Raw genomic sequence first — 27,073 nt, forward strand, 5'->3', positions numbered from 1 at the left:
TTGGATTAGCTGTAGGGGAGACTTTCACCTTTTGTTTTTAACCCTCTGGGGACCAAGCTGTTTTTGGGGCCCTTGAGATGTTCTGACATGCTCTGACATTTGTGCTTTTTTCAGTTATTTATAAACATGTTAATGGCAAAGGTGTAAATTCACTCTATATAGCACAAACAGGCCTACCATAATATGCGAGCAACATGTATGTAGATGTTTGTATTTTTAAGAGAATAATGTTTATGCGTGGTTATTTAAAAAAATAAAAATGAAAGTTGCTGAAATAAGACCACAAAACTCATACAAAATATGTGCCCACAAGACTTTTGACTAATGGATGTTTTCTCTTCGAGTTCTAGCTTCAAAATTATGTGAAAATAGTCTTGCTTTATCGTTCACAAAAAAAAATACATTGATTTAAATGGTGTAAAACAGGTTTTGCTTGGAAAGCCAATATGCGAGGGGGAGGAGTAGTTTACACCTTAGATTACCCAGTCCCACCCACTCTGCATAATGACTCTGCATAATTAGCCATTCATTCAGGTGTGACACTGACTGAGCCACAATGCAAGGACAAAATATATATTTAGAAGAAGACTTATATTGACCATTTAAGATTTTGCTTACATCTATCTTGTAAATATGTTTTGCTATTTTATTAAAAAGGTTACAATTACAACAATAATTACAATTTCAGCAATATTTCTGCAAAAAAGTACTCTTTCTTTGTAAAAAAAAAAAAAAGATTATAGGCCTACATTTTATCATATGTATTCATTAGTTTGAATATAGCCAACATTGGAACATCTTAGTCTATGACTTTATTTTTGACAAAATAGTATTTTATATATATGAGCAGAAAAGCTTATTTGATGTGACAGTATATTCTACAGTAAAAACTGTACCCAAATCTAGTCAACAAAATGTTGTCTTTCATACTTCGCCTGACTGTAACGTTGTTCTTATGAAATATTAGGGCATAGCCTATAAATGTTAATTTGCAGTTTAATACGTTGCTTATACAAATACATTTTATTTCAACATATTTCAGTCGATTTTTACTCATCTCAGTAGGCTCTAGCAAAGCAGTTTATTCTTTCACACACAGACGCGCGATTCATATTTAGGCTAAACAGTCTTTACAAATATGTACCCTTCATTCATCTCACAGAAACGCGATTCATATTTAGGCTAAACAGTCTTTACAAATATGTACCCTTCATTCATCTCACAGAAACGCGATTCATATTTAGGCTAAACAGTCTTTACAAATATGTACCCTTCATTCATCTCACAGAAACGCGATTCATATTTAGGCTAAACAGTCTTTACAAATATGTACCCTTCATTCATCTCACAGAAACACGATTCATATTTAGGCTAAACAGTCTTTACAAATATGTACCCTTCATTCATCTCACAGAAACGCGATTCATATTATAGAAACGCGATTCATCTTTTTGTTTACATAGGCCTACACTAACGTTATTCCATAACGTTATTCCACATTAACACTTGAGAAAGGATAACTTAGCCTACCTCACTCCTCAGCGGGATCTGCTCCTCATATCAGCACGGAAACTTTTCTCCATAAGGTAGGCTATATTATGCCTCTTTGTTTACAGCTGATGTGTGGGCGTTTCACAGACTGAAATGATTCTCAGAATTTGCGTTTGAATAGCACGCGCTCTCCGGGGCGTGGTCAAATTACTGTGAATCATCTCGTAATGAGCTCGACTGGAGTCGCTCTCTTTTTATACAGATTAGAGAAGCTGATAATATTTGTTTTTTATATAAATTACTTCATTTAAAAGCTGCGATCTCAAGCTTTATGCCCGTGGGTCTGTTTCCCTGTTTGACTGAATTTTCGCGGAGTTATAGATCATTTTCGAACGCGTTTCAAATGGGAGTTTACTGACAGAGAGAAGGCAGAAATAGCATCATGTTAGTTTTTCTTTATTTGTCAAAAAGCAAAACACTTTATTTTTATTGTGAGTATACAGAAAAAAAATAGAAACTGAACAGGATCGATTGATGTATTACACGAAAATGAAAGATCAAAATTAACAGAGCATTTTGTGTTTATTTTTCATTGCTAAAAAAAAAACCGAGCAAAACGCGCGGGCGCGTTTTTGGTCCCCAGAGGGTTAATGGCTCTGGGATGGCTCTTGGAACCGGAGTTCCTGGCCAGTATCAGCATTTGAATAGTTACGCTGATTCAATTGGACTGGTAGCGCTCTCAGAGTAGGGTGTGTTCCTACTTCATTTGCATGCTTTGTTCAGAGTCTCCGCCTCTATGTAATCCCTCCCCCTTGGAATGTATATAACTACAATGCATACTGTATTAGATTTTTAGATTGTTGGATGACTGCAGCAACGCACAGCGAAGTCCTCAATAAAGAATAACTCGATGAAGGAATAAAGTTTCCAACACTATCGTCGCTCCTACTTTTATGCTTCCGCTTCTCTGTGAGAGATACGAGACCGGTGCGTCATGCAGGTGGCACTCATCAGCAATCACGCTACCGGCCTCATGGCGTTCTCCCAAGGCCCTCGTCCTGCTCGCCACAATGATGTACTTCAGTTCAATCAAATTAAAGGGAAAAAATAATTCTCCCATTTCCAGCATGTCCTGTTATATTATTAGAATCTAAAGTAACAATATATAAACTTCTATAGATCAAGACTGATACATACAGAAAAAATAAAGTACACTTATTTTGTTATTCTATGGTTTTACATGTCAGGACACTTTTTTTTTTTTTTTTAAATCATCTGGTCTTTAGCAGGTCTTAAAAGTAGGTAAATACAACCTCTGATGAACAACAACACATGACATATTACACTGAGTAATTATTTATTTAACAAAATAAAGCCAAAATGTTGAAGCCATGTGTGACAAACTACATGGCACCTACACCCTATGATTTAATTGCTTGTAGAACCACCTTTAGCAGCAATAACTTGAAGTTATAATTTTCTATATGACTTTATAAGTCTCTCACATCGTCGTGGAGGAATTTTGGCACACTGTTCTTTACAACATTGCTTCATTTCTTGGATGTTTGTGGGCATCTATTTAATGCACAGCTCTCTTAAGGTCCTGCCACAGCATTTCAATCGGGTTGAGGCCTGGACTTTGACTGGGCCAATGCAACACATTGATTATTTTCTTTTTTCAGCCATTCTGTTGTAGATTTGCTAGTGTGCTTGGAATCATTGCCCTGTTGCATGACCCAATTTCGGCCAAGCTTTAGCTGTCGGACAGATGGCCTCACATTTGACTCTAGAATACTTCAGTATGCAAAGAGTTCATGGTTGACTCAATGACTGCAAGGTAGAGGTCTTCATGGTTCCAAAAACCCAAACCCGAAGATACCCATAAATGTACTACCCTGAACCGACGCGGAGGTGAAAGTTGAACCCAACCTGACAGGACACGATTGGAACATATTCTACAGCAAATTGCTATGAACAAGTCAATAAACAAGTTGTCTTACTTAAAGGAGCATTTCACCCGTGGGAACATTAATCTTTATTGAAAGTGTGTCATATATGTAGTCGAAATGTAACATAAATTTCGAATTTGGTGCCTTCTTGACCAAGGAAAGACAGAAAGTAACTTTAGGGCGCATTTGTATGGAAGACAACAACTCCCACAATGCACCACATTGCACAGCTCCGCAAGCCACTCCCACTAATCTAGGATGGTTCACAACACAAACGTCGGTGTCCGCGTCTGATTCAGAGATTTCGTCCAGGAGAAATTGGATTGAAATTCTTTGCAGCAGACGGACTCTATCTCTGTGTCTGTAGGCGCACAGTGAGAGCACAGGCACCACCAGTCCGCCCCAGCTCAAGCCAGTCCGGGCTCCTCGTCCGCGACAGGCAGGTCTTCTGCCTCGGCTGCAGAAGCCGCGACAGGTAGGTATTCTACCTCGGCTGCAGAAGCTGCAGCAGCCGCCTTCTGTTCCTCCATCAGCCTCAGCTGCTCTTCACTATATTTCGGCTCGTAAAGGTAGCGAAGAACATCTGATTCGAGCATCAGATTTTCGAAATCCTCTTCTTCCATATCATATTGAGTACTTTCCGCCATTGTCGTAACTTCACATCTGGCTCCACAGCGCCTGTTAGCTTAGCTTCCAAACAAGATGGCGGACATTGCTTTTAGTTTCTGCAAGTGAAGTCCCACCCACTGATCTGTAACAGGTCTGTAGCGTGAGTGAGTCCCACCCCCTGGAAAAATGAGGAACGAGTGTTTGTAGTCTCAACCCTAGTCTCAATACAAAGATATGGGACTTCCTGCTTAGAATGACGCAAAATGACGATTTTTACATCATTATAAGCACGAACTGCAACACTGAAATCCGTATTTCTCCCGTCTCAGGGGAAAATGAGGGAATAATGCACGTCCATTTAAAAATATGACTGGGTTTCTAACGATACAAAGCTTAATGCAAATGGATGAAGTGTCCCTTTAATGTTAGTAGCCTTCTCCCTTGTACCTGTACCTGTGATAAGAAACAGTCCTGACAGAAAATTCCATCCATGTTATTCCTCTCTTGCCTATAAGAGCATGATTAATCCACTCATTATTCCAGCTTCAAAAGTACATTTGCTGTCACGGTGACGGATGACAAATGCGACTTCAGTTTTGCATCTTTTTATATCTTTTTTTATTTCTCGATTCAACTCACATAATAAGATAACTTCAACTGTTTACCCTTTTGAACTATAATAAAGATTTTTCGTTCAGAGACATGGCCGCTGACGTTAGATTTACTTTTCCATCATCTCTGTGCTCTCTGAGAAGAGTCTGACCAAACATTTTATAAGATGGTTCATTCATAAAAGAGACAATTGTCAATTGGTAAAGTAATTGGGTCAAAACACACGCACAGCGATGACAGACTCTGATCCTGGCAGGTTGTTCTCAGAGTGACTCGGGTATTACACATAATGTTAAACAGACCTGGGACATAAAGTAATAGATTGGGACCCGACCCAGCTGACCATTTAAAATATAGATCTAAACCAGTACGGGTCCCAGGTCCTCGGTCCTCCGTGAAGACCTCTACTGCAAGGTGCCCAGGTCCTATGGCTTCAAAACAAGCCCAAATCATCACCCCTTCACCACCGCACTTGACAGTTGGTATGAGGTGTTTGTGTTAATATGCTGCTGTGTTTGGTTTGTGGTGCTGTGCATTATAGCCAAACATCTCTGCTTTGGTCTCGTCTATCCAAAGGACATTGTTCCAGAAGTCTTGTGGTTCGTTCAGATGCAACTTTGTAAACCTAAGCCGTGCTGCCATGTTCTAGAGAAGAGACTTTCTCCTGGCAACCCTTCCAAACAAGCCATACTTGTTCAGTCTTTTTCTAATTGTACTGTCATGAACTTAAACATTTAATATGCAAACTGAGGCCTGTATAGTCTGAGATGTAGCTCTTAGTTTATTTGCAGTTTCTCTGAGCAGTGCACGGTCTGAACCGTGTCTTGAATGTTTTCCACTTGTGAATAATAGAGTGTAGAATGATAGACTTCAAATTGTGTGGAAATGGCCTTGTAACCCTTTCTAGATTGAAGGGTAGCAACAGTTGCTTCTCTAAGATCATTGCTGATGTCTTTCCTCCTTGGCATTGTATTAACACACACCTGAATGCTCTAGACCAGCAAGCTGCCAAAACTTCTGCTTTTATAGAGTCGGTCACACTTGCTGATGACCAATTAAACAAAGGCACTTGATTAGCAGCGCCTAACTGCTACTTACTCTCTTAATTCCTATGGAAGCAGTAAGGGTGTACTTAGTTAGTCACACATGGTTTCTCCATTTTGGCCTAGTTTTTGTTTAATAAACCATGACACAGTGTAATATGTCATGTGTTGTTGTCTGATCTGAAATTGTATTTACCTAATTTTAAGACCTGCCAAGGACCAATGATTTAAAAAAATTAAAATAATGTTCTGATATGTAAAACCATATAATTCAAAAGGGTGTACTTTCTTTTTCACACAACTTTTTCTGAACAGAATTTTCGCAAATGTAACTAAGGATGATCCTCAATACCAAAAATGTACAAAGGGGGAACAAATTTTCAAATAGACTCTTATGCTCTTTCTAGCTATTGCAGCTATTTTTTCCATTGTCGTGTGTTCTAATAGTAAATTTAACCAATGACTGATGTTTAATAATGGTCTTGTTTTTAAATTTTGAAGAATAGCTTTCTTGGCTAGTATTTGAGCAATATTAACTTATGTGTCTTGGCTATTAAGTTTGCACTGGACTGAATTAGAAAAATGTCTCAGTTACGACTGTAACCATGGTTCCCTGAGAAAGAGAACGAGACACAGCGACTTAAGCCATGTCCACACTAATATGTTTTCGTTTGAAAATGCATCCTTTTCTCTCCATGGCCTTCTGTCCACACCGAGACGGCGTTTTTATTAATGAAAAAACTCTCCAAAGTGTAAAAATTTGAAAACGCAGTTTTCGCATTGTAGTGTGAACTGTCAAAACGGAGGTATTTAAAAACTATGACATAAGTTTAGTCATGTGACGCATATTGTACCAATAGATATTCATGTTTATACCGGTAATGTGCCTGTTATGTGATATTCACTTTCACACTGTTGCTAAAATATGTTACTTTGCACACTCTTCATATCACAGTCCTGCAAAGATTACAGAAAATGTACTCACATTTGCTGTCCTGCGGCAATACATGAGAGCAGTTGTGTTTTAGACCAAACATATGGTGACTGAGTGCAACCTGGACACATTAGTGAATGGTGAGATATTTTGTCCTGTCATGAGAATTGCGCGATAACTTTATTATTTATTTTTCCATCTGTATCATCTCAGTGAACTTTTGTGAGGTTTTACACATGCGCAGTAAGGTGAATTTAGCATTTTCAGGCATTTTCCAAAAGTTTCTCATCCACACTGAAACGTCTGAAAGTGTGGACGGAGATTCTATTTTAATGAAAACGCCGTTTATCTGGATTAATGTAGACGTAGCCTTAGATTGACATGGGGAACAGCATCAGTGTGACCGGTGTCTGAAGCATGTGTGAAAACATGCTAAATTTTATTGGCTGATGACAGTCCATGGTGCCATTTGCGGAGTGCGTGTGAGTATAAGAGGGTGCCTGTAATACACTGTAATGTCACTGACCCACTGCCGCATACGCCCTTCCATTTAGTGAAGTGGTTTGTAGCGGCTTAGATGGCAGGGCCGGAGCCTTCAGAGAGGATGATTCACCCTGTGAGAGATAGCTCGCAAGCGTCTCTTCGACTGGGGGCATTCTCACATATCCTCACTCGAGCAACCCCTCCACATTCGCATAATTCGAATGTTGGAATGGATAAATGTGAGCTGAATATGGTTTCTTCCACGACTTCTTCACCTCTGCATGGTGTTCAGGAAAAAAGAGAAGGCTCATGGGGGAGGGACGATTATGGTCTGACAGGAATCGCTCGTCAAGTCTGCCACGAACATCTTCCTGTTTCTCACGCCACCATAACAGATCCAATCTGGTTGTGGTGCGGGCCATAACATCTAACAGCTCCCCATATGCAGGGCTGGCAGGATGAGAGGGTTCAGTACATACACAATCTTCCATACTTCTATGCCATTCAGAAACCTTGAGTATACTGAAAGCATGTGCTCCTCACCCAAGCACAAAACGCATAGATTGTGTGTCCTCAGATTTCAGAAACCTGAGACACAGAGGCATACACTTCATGAAACGCTCCTGAAATGGATTTTCCATTTCTAGTTCGCCTTCACCACGTGCTATTTAACTCCTGAAGACAAAAAAAAAGCTGATGATGTGTATTACAGGCTTCCTCTTATACTCACGGGCGCTCTGCTAATGACGTCATGCAGTTCTGTTTATTAACCGCTAGAGCACCAAAAGTTACAGACTGCAGCTTTAAAATTTTTATTTGTCATTGAATCATTCATTCAAAAAACTCGAGAGGGTATATATATATATATATATATATATATATATACCACATGGAGAAGACTATTTCTTTAAAGTATACTCAAATATGTACTCATTCATATGTGATTATTTTTCTTCCTTTATTTAGAACTTCTGGGCAAATGTTTGATTAAGAATGTAGAAATATAAAATATGAATGAAATATAAAACACTTTTTAAAAACAAATGATTACAGGCCCAACATAAAATATTGCTCTATAAAATGCTAATGTAAACATTGTACTTTCAAGTTTAAAATGTAGCAGCAATCGGGGCTCCGAACCTGTTCAATGAATGAAAACAAACTAACGAAATTTTGACAGGAACATAACCAGAAATGGAAACTAAATAAAATTGAATCGTTCTGAACAGAAACACTTATTTGAAATGGCCATTAACCGGTTAATAATGTTATTTTATCGTCCTGTTAAATAGTTTAATTTGCAAGTCAACCAATCACGAAATCAAATAGTACAAACTGTTCAAATGTGATATTGACAGATATCCAACGTGAGTGAAATGCCTGCGCTCAGCTGTCAAGTCATCAAAGGTAAGTCGCAATGGCAATGTGCTGGCATTAGTTTTTCAGAGGATAAATAATTATGTCACCAACTGTCAAACAATTAGGCCCACATTTCAGTGAAAATTAATAGCTGGTAATATTCAACTTCTTGAGTTCTCTTACGAGAGGTTCTCTCGTACTGCGTAAATCTTACGCTAGGGGGAAAATCTCTTTTCCGCGAGATACTGAAGCCAAAAAATTATCCTTAATTTTGAAATAATGTAAAACGCGTTGCGGCAGCATGCAGATATAGGCGAGACAGCTCGCGCGCCTATTGGCTGCTCTGCGGCAACTGCAGCAGCCTATCGATGAGGCCCTAGCGTGACGTCAGCTCCAATGAGGGCGCTTCGCGCCCACTACGTCACGTCCCGCCGAGACAGGCGTGGCCTAGGGCTATAAATACAGCTTGAGAGGCTAGCTTCACTGATTTTTCATCTCTTCAGCGGAGCTCACGCATCGCTGGATCCTGAGAGAAGAAGCCGCGCCGTTGAAGAAGCCTTTCAGCAGGACGAGCCTTTGCATCTGGAGTCGCTGGCCGCGCCGCCTTCAGTCGCCGTTCCCTGCTGTGCTATCCGGCGTTATATCCTTTCTCTGCTACTGTGTTTTGTGTGTGTGTGTGTGTGTTCCGCCGCGACACACACTCTCATTGCACTAAAAGAGCCGAGCGTCTTTTTCAAGACGCCCCTTTTCCTGGTAAGGATCACGCAGCTCTCGCGCTCGCTGACGGCGGCTGCCCTCAGCGAGCTAATGCCTATGGTGACTCTGAGGACTCGCCTGGTATCCTTCTCCGAGACTGCACCTCCGCCCGCCGCGGTACCGCGCCGTAAAAAGCGCCGTGCTCAACGGGTCCCGGAACCTCCCCCAACCCGCAAAGCTCGCCAGCTCGCCCGCCTGCTTCACCTGCTTCGCTAGAGTCTCTTCCTGATGGACAGTGGCCGCCGTCTGCCGCCGCTTCCGTCGTGGATATCAACCAAGAAGCCACGTCTGTGGGGGATGATACCTTCTCTCCCTCTGTTCGAGCCGCGCAAACTGCGCCGTTCACAGGGGATGTCAGGAGCGGACGGTCACGGGGTTAGTTTTTTCTTTACGTTACAAGAAAGCTACCCCCGCCCATTCACGCGTCACTCACCGGCGAAAGGGAAAAGAGGGTTTTAGTCCCGTCGAGACCGGACTAATCTCCATTTCTCACACATTTCTCAGTTCCCTCTTAAGTTCAGGCGACTGGAAATGTCAATATTGCAGTAAACGAGCCTGTTGTAAATACATGCACGCCTGCAAACAGACGCCGTCACAAGACACGTTGACGCTCTCTTATATGCTCGCGCTAACTGAAAGCTTATGTATTCCCCCCTGTGGCTCAGTGGCGGAATCTTAGGCTCTTGCGCCAGAGACCCGTGTTCGAATCCCGTGTCTGCCAGCAGATAAAATTATGCCGTCTATGCTTTCGTTCTGTCAGTTCCCTTAAAAGGCGACTGCAGATGTATTTTGCAGCTAACGAGCGTGTTGTACAACCCCCTCGTCTGCACCCAGACACTGTTTCTATGGCAACTCAAGCTCTTCCTAGCCAGTCTAGGGAAACGACGGTGTTCAAGTCCCGCTGCGGCCGGACTTCCACCAAAACTTCTCGCTCGTTCAGTTCCAGATAATGTGACTGTTCCAGTGTATTCAGCAGAAAACAAGCCGGTTTCACAGCCCGTTTGGCCTGCACACAAACCCAGATAAATCCCATAAGAGTGTATTTTCTGGTATTCCGGCCACGGCCGATGGTGTTATGAGTGTAGTAAAATGCCCACAGCCCAGTGCTCATTCCTACACACAAGCACAGCCCGCCACACGTGGCTCGCACAAATAAAATCGACTCATGTCGACTGTGCATTAGATGTAGTGAATGTGTAGACTGCATGTCCCACGTTTTCTGTAAAAACGAAACCAACACACATACAGCTCACGCCGACGGTGTTTTTCAGTGCAGTAAATGTGCCCGCTGTCCCGCGCCCACATTCACTCACGGACATGACAAACCCCACGGGGTTCCCCCCGCTCGCTCTCCCTCTGCAACCCGCCGTAGGAGAGTCGAGCGCGGGCAGGCTGCCCGCTGTGATCAGCGCACCCCCCGCCTCGAACGTTACAAGCGCGATGTTTGTGTTTCAGCACACCGGAGCGCTCCGGCTGCCACCATGTCGCGGCCAGAGCCCAGATCTCATTCAACCCCTAGCTATCCATGCAAATGCGTGGGCAAAGCTTCCCGGGGTATCAGAATGGGTGCTGAATATTATAAAAAGAGGCTATTTGCTACAGTTCGCTCGACGTCCCCGCTGATGCGCGGCGCGAATCGAAACCACGGTAGAAAAGGAAGTAGCACATCTACTTCGTGCCGAAATTGCGAAACTGTTGAGCAAAGGGGCCATAGAGCCTTTATCTCAAGCTCAGAGCGAAGGGGGATACAGCAGATATTTTCTGGTACCGAAAAAAGACGGGGATCTCAGACCCATTCTAGATCTAAGACAGCTGAACAAAGCGTTTTCAAAACGCCGGTTCAGAATGCTCACGACCAAGAAAATCCTCTCGCAAATTCGCCAGGGGGACTGGTTTGTGTCAATAGATCTGAAGGACACGTATTTCCAAATACAAATAGCGTCGCGTCATGTCACAGGCGATTTTTGAGATTCGCCTTCGAGGGCCAGGCATATCAATACACAGTCCTACCGTTTGGCCTGTCCCTAGCACCCCGTACATTCACGATGTGCATGGACGCAGGCCTCGCCCCCCTGAAACTTCGGGGAATGCGAGTTTTGAACTACTTGGACGATTGGCTGGTTCTAGCTCAGTCACACTCAGAGCTCATAGAACACAGGACCATGTTACTCGAGCATCTCGAGAATCTGGGTCTCAAAGTCAATTGGGCGAAGAGTTCACTGTCTCCCAGTCAGAGAATATTTTTTCTGGGCTTGGAACTGGACTCGCTGTCCATGACAGCGCAGCTGTCGCCACAGCGCAGACTGGTTATTCAGCGCATGACGGAAACCTTCCGCCGCGGCGCTATAGTCCCGCTCAAAAAGTTTCAAAGGATGCTGGGTCTTATGGCCGCAGCATCAGCAGTTCTTCAGCTGGGTCTGATTCGCATGCGCCCGCTGCAGTACTGGCTAAAAGCGCGAGTTCCGCGCCGAGCGTGGGCTTCCGGTCTTTTTCGCCTCAAGGTCGATCGAAAATGCATCTCAGCATTGATACCTTGGAAAGCGACCGACTGGTACCAGTCAGGTGTAAGCCTGGGGACTTCCTCGAGGGTGAAGGTGGTGTCTACGGATGCCTCCACCTCGGGATGGGGAGCACTGCTCGACGGCAGACTGTTCTGCGGCCAGTGGTCAGAACGAGAGAAGCTCCTGCACATAAACTGCCTGGAAATGATGGCAGTCGACAAAGCGCTAAGGCGCTTTCATCCCCGAATAGCAGGACACCAAGTTTTGGTCCGCTCGGACAACATGTCGGTGGTAGCCTACATAAATCGCCAGGGAGGCATCACATCCCGAAACCTTTACAGGTTAACGGAACGCCTCCTGGTATGGGCCCAGCACAATCTGAGCTCGCTCAGAGCAGCGCATGTGCCTGGCCGCCTGAATGTGGGACCAGACATACTGTCCAGGAACAATGTTCCAGCAGGGGAATGGTCTCTACATCCACAGACAGTTCGGCTGCTGTGGGAGACATTTGGCAAAGCGAAAGTAGACCTGTTTGCGTCTCAAGAAAATGCTCACTGTCCGGAGTTTTTCTCCAAGAGCAGGGATGCGCTGGCCCACGTCTGGCCCCGCTGCCCGCTCTATGCTTTTCCCCCCGTCGCGCTCCTACCCCAGGTGTTAGAGCGGATCAGGGAAAGCGGATGCTCAATGCTATTAGTCGCTCCGCTCTGGAAGAACCAGGCTTGGTTCCCAGTTCTGATGCAGCTGACGAGCGCTGCCCCATGGCCAATACCAGTGAGGAGGGACCTCCTCTCTCAGGCCAAGGGCTCGATCTGGCATCCTCGCCCAGAGCTTTGGTCCCTACATGCGTGGGCCATCAACGTGTACCCACTGATCTCCCAGAGGGAGTGTTAAACACGATTGTGCAGGCTAGAGCCCCCTCTACGAGGCGGCTCTATTCCTCGAAATGGTCTGTGTTCTCTAGCTGGTGCACAGCACGCGGCTTTTCACCCCAAGACTGTGGAGTTTCGGAGGTTCTCTCCTTCCTACAAGAGCTACTGGATAAGGGCAGAGCCCCATCCACGCTCAAAGTCTACGTGGCTACGTTTTCTAAACCAACGCTTGGTCAGTCACTCGGAATGAACGATCTGGTCATTCGCTTCCTTAGAGGAGCTAGGAGGTTACATCCTCCCAGACCTCCCTCAGTTCCCATTTGGGACCTTTCCACGGTCTTGGAGGCCATGAAAAGTGCCCCATTTGAGCCTGTCCAATCAATAGATATCAAACACTTGTCTTTCAAAACAGTGTTTCTTCTGGCTCTCGCTTCAGTGAAGCGCATAGGGGACTTACAAGCGCTCTCAGTGAGCGCAACATGTATGGAGTTTGGGCCGAATGACTCGAAAGTCATACTCAAACCAAAGCACGGGTACGTTCCTAAATCCCTCAACACACCGTTTAGGGCTCAGGTGATTTCCCTTTCTGCCCTGCCGGTCTCTAACGAGGAAAAGGACGCCAGCTTCCTTTGCCCGGTTAGGGCATTAAGAGCTTACGTGTCTCGCACGTCTGTTTTCAGACAGACGGAGCAGCTCTTTGTTTCACTCTACGGACGTTCCAAGGGACTTGCCGTATCGAAACAGAGTCTATCCAGATGGATAGTCGATGCTATTGCGCTGGCTTACGCCTCTAAGGGCTTGCAGTGCCCATTAGGTGTCAGAGCGCACTCCACGAGAGGTGTGGCCTCGTCGTGGGCTTGGTCTAGTGGGATTGCCTTGCAAGATATCTGTATGGAGGCAGGCTGGGCCTCCCCGTCTACATTTATAAGGTTTTATAACCTAGAGGTTCCCGCCTTGCAGGCTAAGCTGCTTTCGGTCTAAATTGGTACTATCTGCCCCGATGTGTTCGGCCCAGAATGCTGAAACTGCTCGAGCGAGTGCTCGCTGTCTGATCGCGCAGCTCTGTGGGCAGTGTGTAAGACCCACTATATTCGTCAGCTCAGGCCGTGGCCGCCCTGGCTGTACAATTCATCATCACTATAAATGCTCCTTATAGGATGTTATCATTACAGAAATGATGCTATTCTAGCCTCTCTTTTCTGGACTCTCTGTGAGTCCCTTATGATCATGTGCTATATGAACCCGGGCACATGCCCTTGGGTCTTTGGTGCTGGATCTTAGCATGCACGGAGTTTTACACTGTGTTCCCCTAGCGTAAGATTTACGCAGTACGAGAGAACCTCTCGTAAGAGAACGTACTCGGTTACTAACGTAACCTCGGTTCTCTCTAGAGAGGGAACGAGTACTGCGTATCTTGCCGTGCCTGCACTCGCTCTGGTTCGCTTCGGTGATGAAAAACCAGTGAAGCTGCTAGCCTCTCGAGCTGTATTTATAGCCCTAGGCCACGCCTGTCTCGGCGGGACGTGACGTAGTGGGCGCGAAGCGCCCTCATTGGAGCTGACGTCACGCTAGGGCCTCATCGATAGGCTGCTGCAGTTGCCGCAGAGCAGCCAATAGGCGCGCGAGCTGTCTCGCCTATGTCTGCATGCTGCCGCAACGCGTTTTACATTATTTCAAAATTAAGGATAATTTTTTGGCTTCAGTATCTCGCGGAAAAGAGATTTTCCCCCTAGCGTAAGATTTACGCAGTACTCGTTCCCGCTCTCTCTCGTTCCGAGAATCGAGGTTACGTTAGTAACCGAGTACGTTTTGAAACCAGCAAACATTGCAGGATAAGAACATGGATTCACACAACGTTAGCCTACATCACACACTTAAAGCGCTTCTGTGAACGAAGAAAACAGAATAAAACTAAATATATAAAACTAATATAGGCCTATATGCGAAATATAGGCTATTTTACTTAAATATTATAGTTTAACAAAACGAAAGGAAAAATTTAGCTGAGCTTTGGTTCATTGTGATGGGGTACAAAGCTCACGGAAAGGAAACCGAGACGGCAGAAAACGGCATTGTGCTTGTTTTCTGTATTTTACAAAAGCTTTACCATTTTTAATCATTTCTTGCTTCTATCCATATGACCATAAATTACGGAGTAACAGGTTCCTCAGAACTTCAGGAGGACAAAAATTCCTGTGATCGCATCGGCGCCTCACACGCACACGTTCTAGCATTGCAGCATGTTCATTATCAAAATAAAATAGTCAACCAAACATATAGAAAGTTAACCAAACCATGTCCATGCTACAAAGATAGCCACTCGTTTAGGAACGAGCTCCTCGATTTGTCCTGGCCACCTGGTTCCATCTCCCCTTCCCTCATGATGTTATTCACGTTTCTGCCTGCATCCCCATGGTGGCGTGTAAGATTGCAGTCAGCCAAATGATGAAAAAGTTTTGCCGTAAACAATTTTGCCGTAAACAGTATTTTGCGACACCACGATATAAACGATAGAGCATAATATGAAATGATAAACTTTTTATTTCGTCCATCCGATATATATCGTCATATCGCACAGCCCTAGTAATGAGATTATACATAAATAAACTTCTCATCTGGCAAAACACCGGTGTATCATATTTTGCACAGCTGATTGTTTTACTGTGAGATTTTCCCATGTGGATTGTACTGTGTCTGTGGTGTTCTTTCGACGCGCCCAAAAAATCTATCGGACGTCTCCAATAGACCCGATTTTTCCCTAAAATCGGACAGGTGGAGCTCTAGGACTGACTCACAGGGTAACCTCGAGTTCACTGCCTCATCAGTCTGCACCCCAAAAACCCATTTGTTTGGAAGCTCTAGGAATGGAATTAGTCCAGTCCGCACCCCACAGAACCTCGAGTTTAATCACGTCAAACTCACTACTCCAACACAGACCCAGACCATCAGCATGGTTTCATCTCTCTTACCCAATTCTCAGTGCCATTTCAGTTCAGTTTAGAATAAAAAGGAGGATGCAAAATAAAATACAGTGTAATCAGTCGGACGTACAGTGGCACAGTACTCATTCAGTAAATGCACAGCTAAACAGATGTGTTTTGAGTCTGGATTTGAATGTGACTACTGTAGGAGCACATCTGACCTCTTCTGGAAGGTGGTTCCAGCTGGCATAGTAGCTAAAAGCGAACTCACCTTGCTTAGAGTGAACCCATTAGTGATCCTAATGATCTGAGCGATCTGTTAGGTTTATATTTAGTGAGCATATCTGCAATGTATTGAGGTCCTAGGCCATTGAGTGATTTATATACCAGTAATAATACTTTAAAGGACTGGTGTGATATGGTCATATTTTCTGGTTCTGCTCAGAATCCTGGCAGCAGTGTTCTGTATGAGCCGCAACTGTCTTATGGTCTTTTTTGGAAGGCCAGTGAGGAGTCCATTACAATAATCCACCCTGCTGGTGATGAAAGCATGAACAAGACTTACAAGTCTTGTCTGGAAACAAAGCATCTAATTCTTGCAATATTTTTGAGATGATACAGTAGTATGCTGATTTAAGGTGATGATACACAGGGCAACTTTTAGAGCAACGCTGCTGGGCAATGTTGCCATCAACGAGCAACCAGATGAGACACAGTGCCCACAACCAATCTAAATGATCCAGATAGACACGTATTGCCCATTTTCAATGGGAAAGTGCCCAAGCAACAATCGGCTCGGCAAGATTGCCCAGCAACATTGCTCAAAAAGTTGCCCTGTGTATCATCACCTTTAGTTATTGCTTTGACATGACTATAGAAACTAAGGTCTGACTCCAGAATCACACAGAGATTCCTGACTTGATTTGTAGTTGTTTGACCCCCTAGCATCAAGGTCACCTTGAGAACTTCAGCTTTGTTTCCAAATGCAATGACTTCAGTTTTGTCTTTGTTTAACTGAAGAATGTTTTGCCACATCCAACTGTTGACTTCATCAATGCATTGGCACAGGGAGTCAATGGGGCTGTCGTCAGGCAACAGGGCTAAGTAGATATGTGTGTCATCTGCATAGCTGTGGTAAGCAATTTGGTTCTTTTTCATTATTTGGCTCAGTGGGAGCATGAACAGGTTGAACAGGAGTGGCGCAAGAATTGAGCCTTGAGGGACTCTGCATGTCATGGATGTCCATTCAGACTTATGGTCAACTATACTCACATAATAACCTCTCCCTCCTAAGTATGACCTGGACCATTTTAGGACTATCCCAGAAAGTCAGAACCAGTGTTCCACCCTGTCAAGAAGTATGTTATGATCGACAGTGTCAAATGCAGCACTGAGGTTGAGTAGTACCAGAATTGATGTTTTGCCTGTAACCAAATATCGTTTATTATCTTTATGAGCTGTGCTGTGCTGTGCTCTCTGTGCTGTGATGTGGCCGGAAACCAGATTGAAAATTGTCAAAGTATCCATTTGAGATTAGGAAGTTGTTCAGCTGATTGAAGACAACTTTTTCAATGATCTTGCCTATGAAAGGAAGATTTGAGATTGGCCTGTAATTTCTCAATATGTTGCTATCCAGATTGTTCTTTTTCAGGAGGGGCTTGACAATTGCAGTTTTAAGGGACTTTGGAAAAGTCCCAGAGAGATCTAAGCAGTTTAACACACTTTTGAAAAAGAAGGTGGGGAGTGTGTCAAGGGCGCAGGTTGATGTTTTAAGGTGCTGTACTGTTTCCTCCAAAATTTTACCATTAATTTCTTTGAAATCAGACATAGTAACTTTCTGAGGATGTGGTCTGATCTGTCTTACCTCAGTGCCACATGAGGATATGCTGATCGCCTTTCTGATATTATTGATTTTTTAAAAGAAAGAAGCAAACTCACTGCATTTGCTGTCTGAGAGCATTTCACTGGGAATCTAGCTTGGTGGTTTTTTGGTGTTATTTATGTTTCTGTTTATAATATTTGAGAAGAAAGTCTGTCTAGCTTTACCTAGTTCCACATTGAAAGCATGAAGGCTGTCTTTATAGATGTTATAATGGACTACAAATTTTGTCTTCCGCCACATGCGTTCAGCTTTTCTGCATTGTCTTTTCATATTTTGCACTGCTGTTGACTTTCTCCAAGGTGCTTTTTGTCTGCCACTCTTCTTCCTGACTTTCACAGGAGCAATATCCTCAATTACACTCTGTACTTTTGAGTTAAAGGACTCAAGGAGATAATCAACAGAGTACGCAGACATGCTTGGTGTTAAAGATATGACCTGTAATAAGTAATAATTAAATAAGTAAAATGCGTGGAGCACCTTTTAACACAATGCCCAGATATTCGAAAGACAGGTAATTCCCAAATGATACTTGCTTACATTGATAGACATCTTTAAATAGAGCAGCTACACCCCCACCTCTCTTACCCGCTCTGCAGACACTCATAAAAGTAAAGTTAGGAGGGGCTGTTTCATTGAGGACTGTTGCACTGCAGCTGTCTTCTAGCCAAGTTTCATTTAGAAGCATAAAATCTAGGTTGTTTGTGGTTATTAAGTCATTTACTAGAAGTGATTTATTTTTAAGTGATCGGATGTTTAAAAGGGCTACCTTCACAGTATTATTATTATTTTTTTCACAGCAATCTTAGTTTGACATGTAACAGGCAGCAGATTAGATAGGTTTGCCGTATGGCTTGAGAAGACCTTAGACTTTTTATCATATAACAGAAATAGAGAAAGATACAGGAAAACTGGGTTCCTGCTTGTTCTGTAAACATTTGAGAAAGTTACTGCTGGAGAGAGGAATAACATGTCTGTTGCTCTAGAAAAAATTGTCTTCAATCAGCTGAACAAATTCTTATGCACGAATGGATACTTTGACAATTTTCAATCTGGTTTCCGACCGCACCACAGCACAGAAACAGCGCTCATAAAGATAATAAACGATATTCGCTTAAATACTGATTCAGGCAAATTATCAGTGCTGGTACTACTCGACCTCAGTGCTGCATTTGACACTGTCGATCACAACATACTTCTGGACAGGCTAGAAAACTGGGTGGGGCTTTCTGGGATAGTCCTAAAATGGTTCAGGTCATACTTAGATGGGAGAGGTTATTATATGAGTATAGGAGACCATAAGTCTGAGTGGAGATCCATGACATGCGGAGTCCCTCAAGGCTCAATTCTTGCGCCACTCCTGTTCAACCTGTATATGCTCCCAATGAGCCAAATAATGAGAAAGAACCAAATTGCTTACCACAGCTATGCAGACGACACACAGCTCTACTTAGCCCTATCGCCTAACGATTACAGCCCCATTGACTCCCTGTGCCAATGCATTGATGAAGTCAACAGTTGGATGTGTCAAAATTTTCTTCAGTTAAACAAAGACAAAATTGAAGTCATTGCGTTTGGAAACAAAGATGAAGTTCTCAAGGTGAACGCATACCTTCACTCTAGGGGTCAAACAACTAAACATCAAGTCAGGAATCTTGGTGTGACACTAGAGTCAGACCTTAGTTTCAGTAGTCATGTCAAAGCAATAACTAAATCAGTATACTATCATCTGAAAAATATTGCAAGAATTAGATGCTTTGTTTCCAGACAAGACTTAGAGAAACTTGTGCATGCTTTCATCACCAGCAGGGTGGATTATTGTAATGGACTCCTCACTGGCCTTCCCAAAAAGACCATAAGACAGTTGCAGCTCATACAGAACGCTGCCGCCAGGATTCTGAGCAGAACCAGAAAATATGAACATATCACACCAGTCCTCAGGTCTTTACACTGGCTCCCAGTTAAATTTAGGATTGATTTTAAAGTATTATTACTGGTATATAAATCATTCAATGGCCTAGGACCTCAATACATTGCAGATATGCTCACTGAATATAAACCCAACAGATCACTCAGATCATTAGGATCATATCAGCTAGAAATACCAAGGGTTCACTCTAAGCATGGCGAGTCCGCTTTTAGCTATTATGCCAGCCGCAGCTGGAACCAGCTTCCAGAGGAGATCAGATGTGCTCCTATAGTCACATTCAAATCCAGACTCAAAACACATCTGTTTAGCTATGCATTTACTGAATGAGCACTGTGCCGCTGTTCGTCCGACTGTTTGTAATGTATTTTATTTGATTTTTCTAAACTGTTTTAATTATTCTTATTTCTTATTATTTTAATTTCTTCTATGTAAAGCACTTTGAATTGCCATTGTGTATGAAATGTGCTATATAAATAAACTTGCCTTGCCTTGCCTTGCCTAGTGTTACCAGAGGCTGTGATATGTTGTCCTGGTTTTCCTGGCTGTTTTCCAAAAAGCCATCCTTGGGTGCTGAAACTTCGAGCAGTTTTAATCCATCACAGTTTGTCTGTGGTGAGCTCTGTGGGCAGGGTTCAGCTGAGATTGTGTCCGTTAGCAGAGGTAGTTTTGGCTGCATGGTGTTATCATTGTCCTTGCGTGATATGTCAACCACATGTCCATTCAGGTGCTGAAGTTAAGTCCTGTGTTCACACACACTCTGTCCAGGTGTGTGTGTGTGACATTCAGGTTGAGTGGATTGGCACACACTGCTGAAGGGTGATGGAGGGAGAAGTTAATGTTGTCCTTTAGCACTCTTGCACCAAGTTTGTTTGGGTGGAGGCCATCCTGTTTGAACAGTTGTCTCTGACTCCAGAAAAGATTGAAGTTGTCAATGAAGTTTACTCATTTTATATTGCAGGTTTTTTGCAGCCATGTATTAAGCCCAAGCAACCGTGAAAACTGATTTGTTTCTCTCGCTGGAAGTGGTCCACTGATGAACTTTCAGTCTTCTAATTGTTTCAAAAAGTTCATTGAAATCCCTCTTGAGAAGTTCTGGCTGCTCTTTCTGAGAATCATTCTTCCCCACATGAATGATAAGTCGATTTGCAGTCTTATGTTTCATCAGAATGTTCTGAAGGTCCCTGTTTACATCAGAAGTTGTTGCTTGTGGAAGGCAGCACGTAGTTGCCTGCTGCTAATGTTTCTGATTATGGAGTCATCCACTGTGCTTGGCTGCACTCTGAGCCGAGTGCAGCTGTCTGCTCGGTCTTGAGCGCCAGTTAGCATCAGTGTTAGCTACTGGCTGATTCGGTCTGTGTTCGATCACATTCATCTCGTTTGGGGATGCCTCATCTACATTCATTAAAGGTGCCATTGCATGGACTATTTTATTATTTTAGAATGTTTCCTGGGGTGCCCTTATAATGTTAGTATGTTTTTTAGATAAAAAATTGTTATAATTTAGAAATAAAAGGCATTTTTCCTAGCCTGATTTTAGCCTCTGATTTGAATGCTCTGTTTGAAGGGGCGTGTCTGCTGTGAGACTTCAGTGTAAACGCCCACTGCTGTGATTGGCTGCTGTGAGACTTCAGTGTAAGCCTGTTGATCACGTGAATGAAGATCTTATCATTGCAACGCAGTTTCTGCACTCTCACTAATGATTTCACCAATGCAAACATGATGTACGTACAAGTAAGAGCTTCGTTGTGCAGTGTTACAGCGTCATTGATTTCATAACGAGTTTTGGCAAGTGTCCAGATAAACTCGCACTGTGTGATTGACAGCTTGGGGCGACTGGAAAGGGATTGTTCTTTGATCGCTATCTGTATATTAATCACAGTTTAAGTAAGATTATTTTCATTCTACTAAGAGAAACGACGTGAAGTTGATCGTTTAGTCACTGGCTTGATTTACTGATGCATAAACAGTATTGAACGACTTTGAGAGAAAGATTATCTGTCTGAACTTGAACAATTACACATCAGACATTCACATAACCCAATGGTTCTTCAGAGGCTCGGATGAAGGAACTAAAAAAATACCTTTGTGTTCATTTGTACATCCAAACACTGAGCAACTGCCATGCTTCGCTCGTTTGCAAGCCATGATGTCTCTCGAAGAAAAATGATTCGGACGATGATTCGGCTCCGCAGTTCCACCTGACCTTGAACATGGGCTGGCATATGCAAGTTTTTGGAGGCGTACATATTAATGATCCCGACTGTTGCGTCACAGTCGGTGTTATGTGGAGATTCGCCTATTTTTCAGGGGTGTTTTTCAAAAACGAGATTTAAGAAGGAGAAAACAATGGTGTTTGAGACTGTATGTCATGTCCATGTACTGAACTCTTGTTATTTAACTATGCCAAGATAAATTCAATTTCAAATTCTATGGCACCTTTAATACTTCAAATCTGTTCTCAAGATGTATAGGCGGTGGTAGGAAACCAGTGTTTGCAATCCTTGTCATAGCCATATCTGAGGTAGAGGATGCTACTGCAGCAATATGTGATGCTTGTGACAATCTGATGTCTCAAGTGCCTTTGAGTCTCGCTACCTGTTTGTGCCATCGATTAGTGTGTTGATCGGCTTGTTTCTCTACACTCAGCATGGCCTGTCGTGGAGCACTAGATTCATGAGACTCACCGGCTGTATGCTGAGGGCGTCCATGACAAAGCTCTGTTGTGTGTTCCGTCTGGTTTGGAGAGATTTCTCTTCTCCAGAATGTAAGCTGATGGCAGTGGGAGGCTGGTCGGAAAGGAAAACCGCTTTTTTGTAGTAATCTTCCAGTCACAAAAGTTTCTAGTTTTAACGTTGATGCCAAGCTATGTTGATTTAGCACTGTGCTGATTTAGTTAAAATTAGGAGATAAAATATAAAAGCGATAGAGCAAAGTGCGGAGCAGTAAGCAAAAGCGTCCGAACAGTAGCTAAGCAGGAAGCAGGAAGCTTTTAGTATGCCGCTGATGCACCCAGGGGGACTCCCTGCACTTTTTTGTGCAAAATTTGGAGAGAGACCGCTGATGTGTGCTCTGTATCCAGCAGCAATTGCGAGGTGAATGGAAATTCGCTTCTCTTATCATGAAGAGATGCTGTGCTAAGGCAAAATTTAAGTGTGTGATGCACGCCGGCCACATGAATGTTCAGGGGTATGGCCAGGCATGCAAATTACACCTAGTGTCAGTATTTCAACACAACGTCGCAAGTGACCGACAGAAAGAGAACTAAAGATTAACATGACTGGAATAATTCCTTAACCATCCAACAAATGAAATATAATATGGTTGCAGAGTCTGTCAGAAAAAGAAAATGAACTACTTATTACATTATCATTCTTTATGGCCCAGGCACAGTTAATTTCTCTTTCTTTGTCAGTATATTCTGCCAGCACAGAAAGCTGATATGAGGCATAAATCAGATGGTAAACATGTAAAGCGCTGTAGTCAAATATCCAACTGAAGGTATGGGCAACATGTTTAAAAATTTTAACATTAAATAAAACATTTCCAAAATGTTGCAAGAAGTGTTTCGAAATTTACTACACAAATTACACAATGCAATTAGTGTGCCCTTCTTATTGTGTACATATGACTTTATTTATAAACATTCTATTGTAAGTCTATTTACTCTAAAGAGTAAACTGTAAAAAAAAAAAAAAAAAATTCAAAGTTGTAAAGAAAACAAGAAATTACTATCTAGGTCTTTCTAAATCAAAATGTCATGTTCAATTCAATGTGTTACTTGCTGTTTCTTTGTAATTATTTGTGAAATATGCTAGCATACTATTTCTATATATACACAGTAGTAAAATTATTATTCAACCCCCATTTTAAATCAGGCTTATTGGCAAAATGTACAGACTTTCAGCTGTTTGCAATGAACAAATCAAGGGCTTCATTAGTTGCACCAGGTGTGCTTGAGCTAGAAAACAAGAAATACCTGAACTGGCTAGGTTCGTTGAGTGTCACATTTGACTGCATGTTAGAAATATGGCTAAGTCAAAAGAATGGTCCAAAAAGTTAAGAGAAGATATCATCGCCCTTCACAAACAAGGAACAGGATACAAAAAGATAGCGAAGGTACCAAATGTTCCTAGACACACCGTTGGAAGTATAGTTCACAAGTTCAAAGTTAAAGGAACAGTGGTTACACTACCTGGACTGGGCAGAAAAAGGAAGCTATCAACAGCTGCAACCAGATTTCTGAGAAGGCAGGTTCAGAAAAAGCCTTGAGAGACAGAAAAAGACCTGCCGCAAGACTTGGTGGCAACAGGCACTGAGGTTTCAGCTTGCAGAGTAAGGCACGTACTAAATGCATGCCAGAACTCCAAGACGTACACCACTACTGACCCAAAAGAACAAGAAAAGTTGGCTCCAATTTGCTCAAAATCAGTGATCAGCAGTATGTCTGGAGGAAGAAGAATGCAGCAAATGCTGAACAGAAAACTGTCTACAGTTAAGCATGATGGTGGCTCGGTGATGCTCTGGGGCTGCTTTGCATCCTCTGGCACTGGAAACCAGCAGCGTGTGGAAGGCAAGATGGATTCACTGAAGTATCAGGAAATCATATGAGAAAAAGTCATGCCGTCAGTGAGGAAGCTTAAGCTTGGGCATCATTGGACCTTCCAACAGGACAATCATTCCTCAAATTCCACCAAGGCTTGGTTGCAGAAGTAGCCCTGGAAGATCCTACAGTGGCCAGCTGGCCATCACAGTCACCTGACTTGAATCCCATAGAAAATCTCTGGTGGGATTTAAGAAGCTGGTTGCAGCACGTAAACACAAGAATATTACTGAACTAGAGGCCATTGCTCATGATGGGATCAGATTTCTCAGGAACGCTGCCAGAAGCTGGTGTCTCGTTTGCAGCAGGTCATAACAGCAAAAGGGTGTTCTACTAAGTACTAAAGATGCTTGACATGAAGGGGTTGAAGAATTTTGAGACTGCAGAAGACTGTAGACTGTCATTAAAAGTTGAATTTTCAGTTGAATTTAGGGAAACCACTTGAAACATTTGTTGTGTTGAGCTATTTCAATTACTTTTGTTTGATTTGTTCATTGCAAACAGCAGAAAGTCTGTAAATTTTGCCAATAAGCCTGATTTGCAATGGGGGTTGAATAATTCCAGTTACAACACACATTATATACCTACACCATTTTTTTTTGGTGAACTGAATTAGTGTTAATTAAATGGCTTATTATTGCAGTGACATACTTGTGCGTTAAAAGTCCTTTTTTCACTGATGCATGTGCGTCAAACTCTCTTATCGACATGTCTGACACCCCAGGGGGGGAGATCTATAACAATTATGTAACCAGACTCACTGGGGGGAAAAAAGGCTACAGAAAGGTTAATTAGACAAATTCTCAGAATGCTAATGAAAATGTGTCATTGTTTACAAGTCAGAGAAGTTCACTGAAAAAAGAAGATATATGTGTTGGTATTCAAAAACAATTTGGGAAAACAGCAAAATGTATAGCTATTTCAAGTGGAAAAAACTTAGACTACAATTCAAAAGTTTGAGGTCAGTAAGATAAAAAATAATAATTCATTGATAAGAGTAAGAAATGTTTCTTTATTAATCATTAATTAATTAAATAATTAATATTAAAAATATTCAAATGATTTCTGAAGAGCTTTGCTTTGCCCTCACAGCAATAAATGACATTTTAAAATATATTCAAATAAATATTCAAATAAAACAATTACTTTAAATTATACAAAAATATTTCACAATATTACTGTTTTGATTGTATTTTTGGTCAAATAAACATAGGCTGAACATAAGAAACTTCTTTCAAAAACATTAGCTAAACAATTTAACAATCCCAAACTTTTGAACAGTAATTTATATTTTACTATAAACATGTTTCCATTAATATGTAACATTTATATACTAGACGTTATATATAACTTTCAACAAAACAGCTCACAAGTAACAATGGCACATGCCAGTTCAGGCACCTGAGAAAACAGTAAGGCCTGTGAAAGAGCAATAACTCTATTTTTTTTTAGATGTGCCAGATATAAAAATTTTCATTAAATGTTTCATTTTCTTAACCAAAGAATAAGAAAGATTTTTAACATTTTCAATTCTAATTCTGGCTTTTAAAAAAAAGCACAAGTCATTCTTACATTTTCATTTATGTCAGCCAGCTAGGTTAAAAGTTTTAAAAAAGCACAATTTGCATCAACAACGCACAATGCAATGCAAAAAAACAAACAAATGTTTTGGTTTGCAAGGCATAAAAACACATGCACAAGATTAATGAATGTAAGATCAACTGTCCGAAACCCTCTTAAACTGGCCCTAGGCCAGCGGGCTTTGCTTACTAATGAGCTGACTGTTATTATTAATTAAAATATATATATTTTAGTATGATGAACTGTACAATATTGTTGCCATTTTTTGGTTCTAACCGGTGAGGTTTGTTGATTGTTCTAGATTGTTTTCCACATCACTGTTACTATATGTAACAGTAGTAACTAAGGCCAAACAGAGTTAGTCATCAAAAGTATAGAATTTCAAACATTTATATCAAACATATAAACAAAATATTAAAGAAGATAAGACTCAATTCAAATCAATTAGTGGTCATAACTCTTTACGATGATAGGAAGTATCTTTGACTCACAAAAATAGTTGAGGGTCTCCTCAATCTGCTCAGAGGTGAGGTCTATGCGTGTGTCGGGCGAGATGAGAGGCGTGTGGATCCAGTCGTCGTGCTCATAGCCATACACACTGTCTGCCCTCAGCCTGTAGACCGGCAACTGCTCCTCCAATAGACTGATAATCTCCACCTCAGGGAGCTCTGTGCTGTTACAAACATCTACAACAGAGACCCAGAGAAAGATGAGAAAATCAACACTAGTGCATCTTATGCATGTTGTAATGAAACGATGCACGTTCTGACCTGTGATTGTTTCTGCGTCCCTGTAGCGGGCATGTGGTGCTAAACGCACTGGTTCCTCGGTTCCTTCACCTACATACTGCTCTTCTGGGATGGGTCCGAGGTGCACAGGTTCTGTAGGGTCTGTTCTCGAGAACTCAGAACTGGACTCGTCCAGCTTGGCAACTTCTTAATGAGATACTAGAACATGTCCAGCTTTGGCCCTCTATAAATAAACAAAGACCAGTGAGATTGAAGATTATAACACACACCACGATTCAGTATTAGAGTGATCTAAGGATCTTGTGGACGAATGGTTCATCAACAACCACAAATAAGTAAGCCTGTTTGTAATTGTTACAGGTATCAAGGCTTAGTGTTGAGAAATTGTAGCATCAGTTTTCATCCTTCTTGATAGTTTTGCTGTTAACTAATGATACGTTAGGCATTACTCTAAAGTAGGACCACCAGGTGTAAGGGGATTCCTTTTACGTTTATTCATTAATCCAATAGTGGGTAGAAAAAATATACAGTCCATGATGTAAATATACATTAAAATACAACATTTTTTATATTTTCCTTTGCCTTTGGTACAATCAGTGACAATATATAAAAAAAGTTATTTCATTTTGAATTTTGCAAACGCATAATTCATGCATACTATATTCCTCACACAACAAACACACACATTGGTTTTTCATTTTTCATGTTTTATTTTTATACTGTGCAAATTGTATTCTATCCCCTAATTCTCACAGAAAACTTTCTGCATTTTTACATAAAAAAAAAAATCATTCTGGATGATTTATA

The 27,073-nt window shown here is 42.1% G+C and overlaps 1 protein-coding gene across 1 annotated transcript in view; it reads right to left on the reverse strand.

Annotated features, from left to right (window-relative positions):
* Window positions 1-26,453, reverse strand: part of trak1b (trafficking protein, kinesin binding 1b) — a 46,884-nt gene extending 20,431 nt beyond the window's left edge. The window contains exons 1-2 of the mRNA XM_084423331.1: window positions 26,288-26,453; window positions 26,009-26,203 (exon numbers count right to left, since the gene is read on the reverse strand). The gene's annotated coding sequence lies outside the window, so the exon portion shown is untranslated. The remainder of the gene's footprint in view (window positions 1-26,008; window positions 26,204-26,287) is intronic.
* Between the last annotated feature and the right edge of the window lie 620 nt (window positions 26,454-27,073).

Source organism: Rutilus rutilus (genome assembly GCF_951802725.1).
Source record: "Rutilus rutilus genome assembly, chromosome: 11".
Taxonomy (NCBI): domain Eukaryota; kingdom Metazoa; phylum Chordata; class Actinopteri; order Cypriniformes; family Leuciscidae; genus Rutilus; species Rutilus rutilus.